The sequence below is a fragment of the Cuculus canorus genome, chromosome 12 (assembly GCF_017976375.1).
Source record: "Cuculus canorus isolate bCucCan1 chromosome 12, bCucCan1.pri, whole genome shotgun sequence".
Taxonomy (NCBI): domain Eukaryota; kingdom Metazoa; phylum Chordata; class Aves; order Cuculiformes; family Cuculidae; genus Cuculus; species Cuculus canorus.
The window spans coordinates 14,044,799-14,053,796 of NC_071412.1; the positions used below are offsets into that span (position 1 = coordinate 14,044,799).

Below are 8,998 nucleotides of genomic sequence, written 5' to 3' on the forward strand. Positions count from 1 at the left end.
AGTCAGTGCCATAGGACCATAAACAATCTCTAGAAAAGCCCTTGGAAACAAGCGCAATACATGGTCTTTGAGCCATGTCCTGACAATCATTTTTAGGGGACTGCATCAAATTACCACCACTACAAATTAAACAGCACAAATATCAACAAGAAACAAAATATCCTTGCAAATAGCAAACTGACTAGGAATGCATTGGAAAACACAGTGACTTTGCAGATCATGACTACATACATATACCTGGGAGAAAAAGAGGACCTTTTACCATTTCTAAAAATATGGGAACAAGGGAAACAACCAGATAATCCTGCCACAGATCCACTAACAACTACCTTGATTACTTTGCTGAAAGATGAAGAGTAAACTCAGTTTCATTGTTTGTTCAATTTAATTTTTTAATATCATTGTATTTCTCCATAAACATTTAGGAAATAGCAACCAATAATTTTCATTGTCTGTTTCCAGTGTTGTAAGTCACAGGTGCTGGCATTTTGGGAACTGTGCAAAAGAGATTAATCTGAAAAATTAGCTTTGTGATCTAACACTATAGATCTATTGCTAGTGTTAAAAGAGAACCAGTCTGCTGCAAAGTCCAAAACAATCCGCTGTTACAGGAAAGATGATCAAGAGGTTTACAAGAGTTCCATGTGGCTGACTCTTGTGATAAATAAAATACCAGTGGGACTTTGATCTTGCCACTGAATTCAGAAAGAGCAGCACATATACTAACCTATTTTGCTTCCAAAAAAGTTTTTTCTATTTGCTACAAGCTATGCACAACTCTGAGATAGAAAGCAAACAAAAACTGAAAGGCGTGATTTTATACCAGCTCACATATTCAGATAAAATGACTAAGTCAGTGTCCAAGCTTTTTGAACAGATCATATTTTTCATTCACATACTATCTGAGGGAAGTATACGTCAGCTTTTTCCTCACCACCTGACCAGAACTAATGTGGATGTGCCACATAGTCCATCCGTGCAGCAGCAAAAGGCACAATGCTTCATGAAGTACAGAGTTTACTACAGGTGCACCACATCATTTCCAAAGAAAAAAGTATTGATATAATTCGAACAACTTGCTCCTACTCTCAGACTTTCATAGAGGTAACTTGTTAGTTACTTTTAAGCCCAGGTACTTCTGGGCTGCAGACCAGAACTGCTCTAGCAGTGCCAGCTTCCTTCCAGGCGCCAGCTTTCCCAGAGAGCAAAAGGGGTTTACTTGTATGCTTTTTGCATGTGTGAGAGATACATGACCTGTGAAATCCAGCCATAAGAGGACTATCTGAATCCACAAGAACAGCATCACTACTCCCCCTCTGGCAGACAAATACAATTCCCTTGGATTCTTTTCATCTTCCTTGTCTTCTATCCCATTTCTTCCCACATTTTTCTTTGAGAATATTAAATGGCTTATTAATTTGAGTACCTTATTAGGTCCATATCTTAAGCAGGTGGCATTTTACTTACTTAGCCTGACTCCAAAGAGATGTTCTGTCTGTAGACAAGGAACAAGTGTTTCCTAGCATACACTGGAAACTAGTGCAGGGTTCTGTAACACACCTTTCTTAAAACAGTTCAAAGATTTACTGAAAAGGGTTTTTTTTTTTCTTTTAAAGAATTCATCACATAATCCCACTTCAAGAAGTTCCTTCATCCGACGGCACATGAAGAGTAGACAGACAAATCAGTGGATGATTTCTAAAAACTGCTAGTAAATTCTAACAGCCACCAGCATTCCAGTCTTGTATGCACTGCTGCATCGCCCTCCTGAAGTGTGTTCCCAACCCATGGGATTGTAGAAGCAAGTCATGCAAGAGCAAAATGAAGTTAACGGGATCAGTCAGCCCTGCTATGGCTACTCAGAACCTCTTCTCAGCCATGACACCGCACAGATCACATGAGAGCTCGACAATCTAGAGAACATGTGAATAACTGCAGCTACCCAGGGGAAAACCTTTACCCCATCCCTGTGCTTCCAAAGTTGCCTGGCAAAAGTGACAAACAAGCCTTTTTTCCCCCCAGTATTTTCTTCATAGCAAGCAAACAATCCTGGGAACACAGCAGAAGCACCTCAAATATCACAGGAATTCTCCCAATCAGAACACAAGCCTTTTGAAAACTTTCACCATGTGTTTCCTACCTTTCCATCAGGGCATTGCTTCTACACTTTGTCTCTCTTGCTGTTAGCCAGGCTTTAACATAGACTTCTTATTAAAGTTTCATTCCCTATGGAAACAGTAAAAACAAGAATTAAACAATGTATTTACCCGTTGAAACTCACTTACTGCACACTCCGCTGCACCAGTCACATTAAATGAGCATTGTGAATTGTTGTAGGACTGCCTCGCTACAACAAGGTTACATGGCACAACTGTTAAAAGAAAAATATATGAAATCAGATTTAAAACTTAAGAAACAAACCCTCAAGTTTTATGCTGCACTGATACTTTAAGAATGTAAATAACATAGTACATTTAATGCTTTGAAAAAAAAAAAACAAAAATCAAAGAATGTTTGAGCTGGCCACTTCAAGTTATTTAATCTCTTCCATTATTTTCTCATAATAAATACCTTCCATGTCTCTTCATAGGTGTTAGCCAGCTATGAAAGTGCTCTTTTAGCTCAACAACCTTTCAAAGTCTACTTTAAAACATTGTTTCTCATTGCAAGATTCTGATATTAAAGCAGATTGTCCTCCCTCCACAATAAGAAATACATATGTACTCTTCCATCTACTCAATTCCCAGTTCTTGCAGTTACAATTACCACCTCCTTGTCATTTAATGTCACGATTCACTGTTTTTCTTTTGGTGCAGTATACTTGGCTTGTAAATACCAGCATGACCACAGACAGCTTGAGTTTTATCGAGGCACACACAGGCTAGGCAGCCTGTGATACAGTTTAGCATTTTGAAGCAAAGCTTTCCACCACGGCATAGAGGAGAGTACCTCACTGGAGACACGTTTAGACTTCAGTCTCCCAGAACGACTCATTAGCATTAGCAAGGCTGTAGCCAAAAATAAACTTTGTCTAAACGAGGCTTCTATTTGCCAAGACTTGGAGAACAGTCTTAGATTATTACTGTGAGAAGATCTCAGAAAACAAAGCGTAACATAAGCAAGGCTGGGAAGAAATGCATCTTAGGAGGGTTTATACAAACCATGAAAGTTTTTTTTTCCCATCCCTGCAGTGGAAAAATTTTTGGGAAAAAGGACCTTACACTAGACTTTCAGAATTATATTTTTGAGGGTACAGGTCAAGGTTCTGTTCATAACCCTGAGGAACAAAAGAACTTATTTCAGATCAGGCAGAAGCAATCAGCACTGTTAGTTCATTACTCCTGCAGCAATGGGTAGAGAGGTGACAGCCTAGAGAGCTAAGCCAGCCCTGTTCCAAGTCTCTCCAATTCACACAGCCGTGTAGACCAGCACCAGTCACAGGCAGCTACTCTCCAGTGACCAACTTTAAATGTTTTCACACCAAAGTAAGAGAGCATGCACAGTGGCAGGACGTATTTCTGTCTAATGATCTGATCTGTAATACGAAGTCTCCAGGAGTGTCAGAAATTATATTTTTCGGGATCACCTCAACCGCAGCTGAAAAGCATCTAAGAAATAAGCAGCATTAACACATGAATAATTTCCCCATGGAGACTTTGGAAAACAGCTTTCCTAGTCAACTATCTGGAAAGACAATGAGGAGAGTTAAAGGAAAGCAAAAAAAAAATACTTTTAAGCATCACAAGGAACCCAGTGAGAACCACTGCCAAGGTATTTGCAGCCTGTAAAGTGTATTTACAACTACTATGTTGTCCTCCATCTATCAATTAATAGATCTACTAAAAGGTCTACAGGGAGACCTTATAGCAGCCTTCCAATACTTAAAGGGGACTGCAGGAGGGGGGCTCTTTATCTGAGAGTGCAAGGACAGAATGAGGTGGAACAGTTTTAAGCTGAAGGAGGAGAGGTTTAGATGACATATTAGGAAGAAATGTTTTCCTGTGAGAGTGATGAGGCACTGACACAGGTTGCCCAGAGAAATCATGGCTGCTGCCTCCCTGGAGGCGTTCAAGGCCAAGTTGGATGAGGCTTTGAGAAACACAATCCAGTGGAAAGTGTCCCTCTGCCTGGCAGAGAAGAACCTTGGAGTGTTGGTTGACAGCCGGCTGAACATAAGTCAGCAGTGGCCCAGGTGGCCAAACAGGCCAACAGCATCCTGGCCTATATCAGAAACAGCGTGGCCAGCAGGAGCTGGGAAGCGTTGAGGCTGCACCTTGAATCCGTTTTGGGCCCCTCGCTACAAGAAGGACATTGAGGGGCTGGAGCGCATCCAGAGGTGGGTAATGGAGCTGGGGAAGGGGCTGCAGAACAAGGGTTATGGGGAGCAGCTGACGGATCTGTGATTGTTTAGCCTGGAGAAAAGAAGACTGAGGGGACACCTCATCGCTTTCTACAACTGCCTGAAAGGGGGTTTTAGCAAGGTGGGGGTTGGTCTCTTCTCCCAAGTGACAGCGATAGGCTGTGAGGAAATGTCCTCAAGTTGTGCCAGGGCAGGTTCAGATAAGACATCAGGAAAAATTTCTTCACCAAAAGCATTATCAGGCACTGGCAGAGGATGCCCAGGGAGATGCTGGAGTCCCCAGCCGTGGAGGGGTTTGAAAGACGGGTAGACAAGTTGCTCAGGGATATGGTTTAGTAGTGGACAGGCACAGTTGGACTCCATAATCTCAAAGATCTTTTCCAACCAAGCAATTCTGTGATTCTATGATTCTACTTGTCCAAAAACACAGTGCAAATTACCTATATTATTACCCAAATACAACTATTTCTCATAGTGTTTTTATTTTTAGCAGGACATCACCTCTACTTACTTTTCTTCACATTTCCAACTGCTACAGTTAAACAAGTGACAGGAACAGAAAAAGTTACTAACAAACAGAGTCAAAGGGATCAACTGCATTACTTTTTAGACCCTGTTGTGTATGTTCACACTCAATGTTAAATGACGCAGTAACTAGCAAGAATCCACTAAGCCCCCTTCGGTGCTCCACCAACAGCAGCACTGGTGCTAAGAAACACATTGGCATATAAAAAAAACCCAAACCAAAACAAGAAAAACGCCAACATTGTTCAGCCCCCTACATCACTAGACCTGAACTGCTAAGAAGTGTTTTGCAGGCCCATTCATAGTCATCTGTAGCGACCATGGTTAACATTCTCTGATCCAAACAGCTGAGGAGATCATCCAGAGAGCTCAGAAAACCTGGCAACAAAAGATCTCTAGGAGGTGCCCAGGAAACAGAAAGGTGCTGGATAAGAGCGCAAGGACAGAACACAAGACCATGAGTCTGGGAGCAGAAAAAAGCAATGCAGGCTAAGAACTGAGGGACAAGCAGATTTTTACTACAATGTCCAGGAAGAAATAAAAATTGGGCTTAAATTTAGAGGCTAATCTAGATTCAATGGGATCGCCACAGTCAGTCAGCAAGAACCAGCCATCTAGAATATCAAAGCTTAGGGAAGGAAGCAGAATAACTGGCAGAGAGAAGGCAGGAAGTAGGAGACTACCCCAACAGGAGATCAAGCATTTCCTATATATTCCTTACTTCCCATCATCATTCACCAAGTCTTATATTTGTTTGTTCTTCAGTGCTGGCTTTAGTCTCGATAAAATCAAAGCACTAACTAAGAGGTTCTAACAAGGCACAAGCTGCTTAGGTGTTCATTACAGTTGTGCCACAGCAAGACCCCACAGTATTCAACCCCGACTACAAAAATTCAGGAAGGTGATGTTCAAGTATCTTATACTTAACTTCCATTTTTCTTTCTGTATTACAGTATTTACAGCCAAGAAGCACAGCCAAAAAATGGAAACAATTCCTGAAGTACCATTGTGTTTGTAGGGAGGGATGCAGAAAACAATTTATAGCAAATGAAGGGGATGGAAGCCAAGGCAAACACTATAAAATGTAAACATTACATCACCCAAAACACCATTCAGGAGGGCAGCTAGTCCATGTCTTTTGTACAATCACTTATACAACAATTTTTTAAAGGGAGAACTCTCCCAAACAGAATATTCTGTTTTCCTTGGCACAGTAGATAAAGGCAAACAAAAGCAACATATCTTCCAATATCGGGCTTCAAACCTCAAGTTTGTCACTGAAAATTTCAAAACACATCAACCAAGAGTGACAGAAGCAGCCTGCTTTTACCCAGCCAGGTTTGGACATGCATGCCAACCTGAATTTTGTTTTGAAGCCACTCTCTACCCAAATAAAAATTTTTAATTCATAGCGTGGTGGTGGGAAAGACAGGTGGGAATTGTTTCTAACATTTTTGCTACATTTTAAAATAGATTTTAATTGTGACTTGGAACATTTGACATTCTTTTTCCCTCTGGACAGCAAAAATGTCCTGTAAGGTAAGAAAACTGGACCCAGCTGGGCTGCAAATTACAGACACTGAGTGGATGACGTGCAAAGACTGCAACTACTGGGCTGTAACTGCCGTTTGTAGATGATCTACACCACACTAGAAAGGTTTAATGGGGAGATAACACTGACTAATACCTCCCTGATCTAGTAAATCTCTACATCTAGTTAGCAAAACGGTCATCATCTACCTAGTGAATGTACTGTAGCAGTCCAGCTACAAATACATCTATCAACTCATATGCATTGCCATGACACTTTCCTATCCGTGCTAGCTGGCAAAGCACTATAAAACAACTTTAGGGTAGTGTTCCCCCCTACAATGACAGTAAATTAGCTGCAGTGCAATGATGTGCTAACATAACTACTGCTTCAGGATTCCAAAGCTAGCTCAAAATACCTCTCTACCATAGAGGAGGCACATCTTAAAATCTCTTCCCCATCTTTTGGGCCAACAACCCTTAAAAGAAAGGCTGGAGCATACGGAGTCAGCAAGAGTCACCTTACGTGCCAAGTATTCTGAGGAAAGTACCCACAGAAGGGTTTGCTCCTGGTGCTCTACATAACAAATTCTCACCATCCAGCATACAAGGTAACTTACAAAGTGGTACAGTTTGTTAGAACACTGCTCCTGTACTGGTATTTAACTGACAGCCCTGCACTGAGCCTGATTACTTTTGCACTTGCAGGATCTGAACACCATTATCTCTTTCACCACGTTTTTATTGTCAAAGTATCATGCAGACAAACTTGCTGACATACAGAAGCTGCCAGAGCTGGACCAGATCCTAATCTCAGTTGTACAACTAAAAGTAATTCCTTAAGCCCACAAATTTCTTCTGAAGCTCAAGACAAAACCCAAACTCAAGAATCCAGCCCACAATCCCCTCCTCTTTGTTTGCATAACAAAAAAAAAACAAAAAACGGGAGTTTCCTCTTGGGACTTTTTCATTTGTGTATATGTACATACAACCTACACAACACTTACTGCTTGTCCACTTGTACTTTAGACTGCTAAATACAAATAATTTGATTAACTAGTATTAATGATTTTTTTCTGACCTAAATTTAAAAGTCTAATTTTAAAGTAAAAATTAAATAGCAAAGATATAATTGGCTAACTTACTTCTATCACTTGGCTTTACTCTTTGCAACCTACTTGTATACCATAGTTCCTTCCTTTACCTCTGGCCCCCGTTACTGCTTCCCTCAATTTTGCTCTATTTCAACCACTACAGTAGCTCAGTCTCTAACGCATGACTGAAAAGGTAAAAATATGCCATTAAAGAGAGCAGGGCCAACACTTTCTGAAGTTTTTCATTTCCACTTCTCCACAATTTCCTGTTGTTACTGTTTCTGAGCTCTTTAAGGAACTACCAATGACTATTTCTGCATCATAGGCTGCTACTAAAATGACTGCTATAGATCACACCTCTCAGCATCACTGCCTCACACAGCCTTCACTGCACGCTGTAATTCTGACTCTGTGGCCTTTGTGGGCACTTTATAAACGCATGCACATCAGCAGGGTATTTTCAGATCAGACACAGACCAAGCTTCCAGACTAGGAAGAGACTGTGCCCGAACTGAAGCACAGCAGAAAACATCCAAGGCTTATTATGCAATACAGCACAGAACCTTGTTCACTTCAAGTAATTATTTGGTCAGTACCACTGTCAGAAACGGGTGATTTTAAACCGTTGAAAGGGGGTGATGCATTCACTGTTTATACATATTCATCTCCTACCTGCTAGCTAGCAAAATTAAAGCAGGGCACAAATGGCTTGAGCTTCCACAGGATTTGCTACTTTTAGAATGGCATAAAATTTCTACTGTGATTTGTGCTTGCAGTAGCAAATATTATTTACATACAGAATTGATATCTAAGTGAAGAGATGCAGGGCCTTTTCTGTGCTTTTGCCTAAGACCAGCCAGCATAACTACAGCAGAAGGATGAGGGACAAGTACCACTCAGTCCTCTAAACCACACCTCCACACTCGCTTTTTGTCCAAGTTCCACCTAAATTATCTTCAAAGCTGCGAAATCGTTACAGGGTTTAGTTTTGGAGGGGAACCGGGAGGGGAAGGCTGGGGTTTTAGGGAGATTTTTTGGAGTGTCAGCATAAGATAACTTTGAAATGTCAGCACGTAACAGAACCCCGATTTAAATATTTTAACAAACAAGAGAATCATAATGGAAATAAAACAAACCACATAAATTGCATCATGTTTTGTTAAGGCATTTAAAATAGAAATTATCTTGGTGTCTCCTTTTTTTTTTTTTTGGCCTTTACCCCTTGTTTTAAGACTCATTACAGTTCTTTCCAGGAAAAAGCAGAACAAACCCACAGGTACAGTTGTATCAAAACCTGAGCTACTGGAACCGTCTGCCAGGCAGCGAGATGCCTGGAAATCACCAATACCTCAAACACGATGGTTGAGCAAGGTTATGAGGTTATACTGACTTTTCTTTTTTTAATCCAATATAAATTGTGCAACGCTTTAGCCTTCAACTTTTTGGCCCGCAACATACTTAAAAACTAAGGTCAAAGTTGAGTAAAGGA

General features: G+C 40.8%; 1 protein-coding gene across 3 annotated transcripts in view; it reads right to left on the reverse strand.

Moving 5' to 3' along the window:
- Positions 1-8,998, reverse strand: part of DENND4A (DENN domain containing 4A) — a 54,905-nt gene that overhangs the window by 42,964 nt on the left and 2,943 nt on the right. For all 3 annotated transcript variants that reach the window (XM_054077099.1, XM_054077100.1, XM_054077101.1), the window contains exon 2: positions 2,141-2,226. The gene's annotated coding sequence lies outside the window, so the exon portion shown is untranslated. The remainder of the gene's footprint in view (positions 1-2,140; positions 2,227-8,998) is intronic.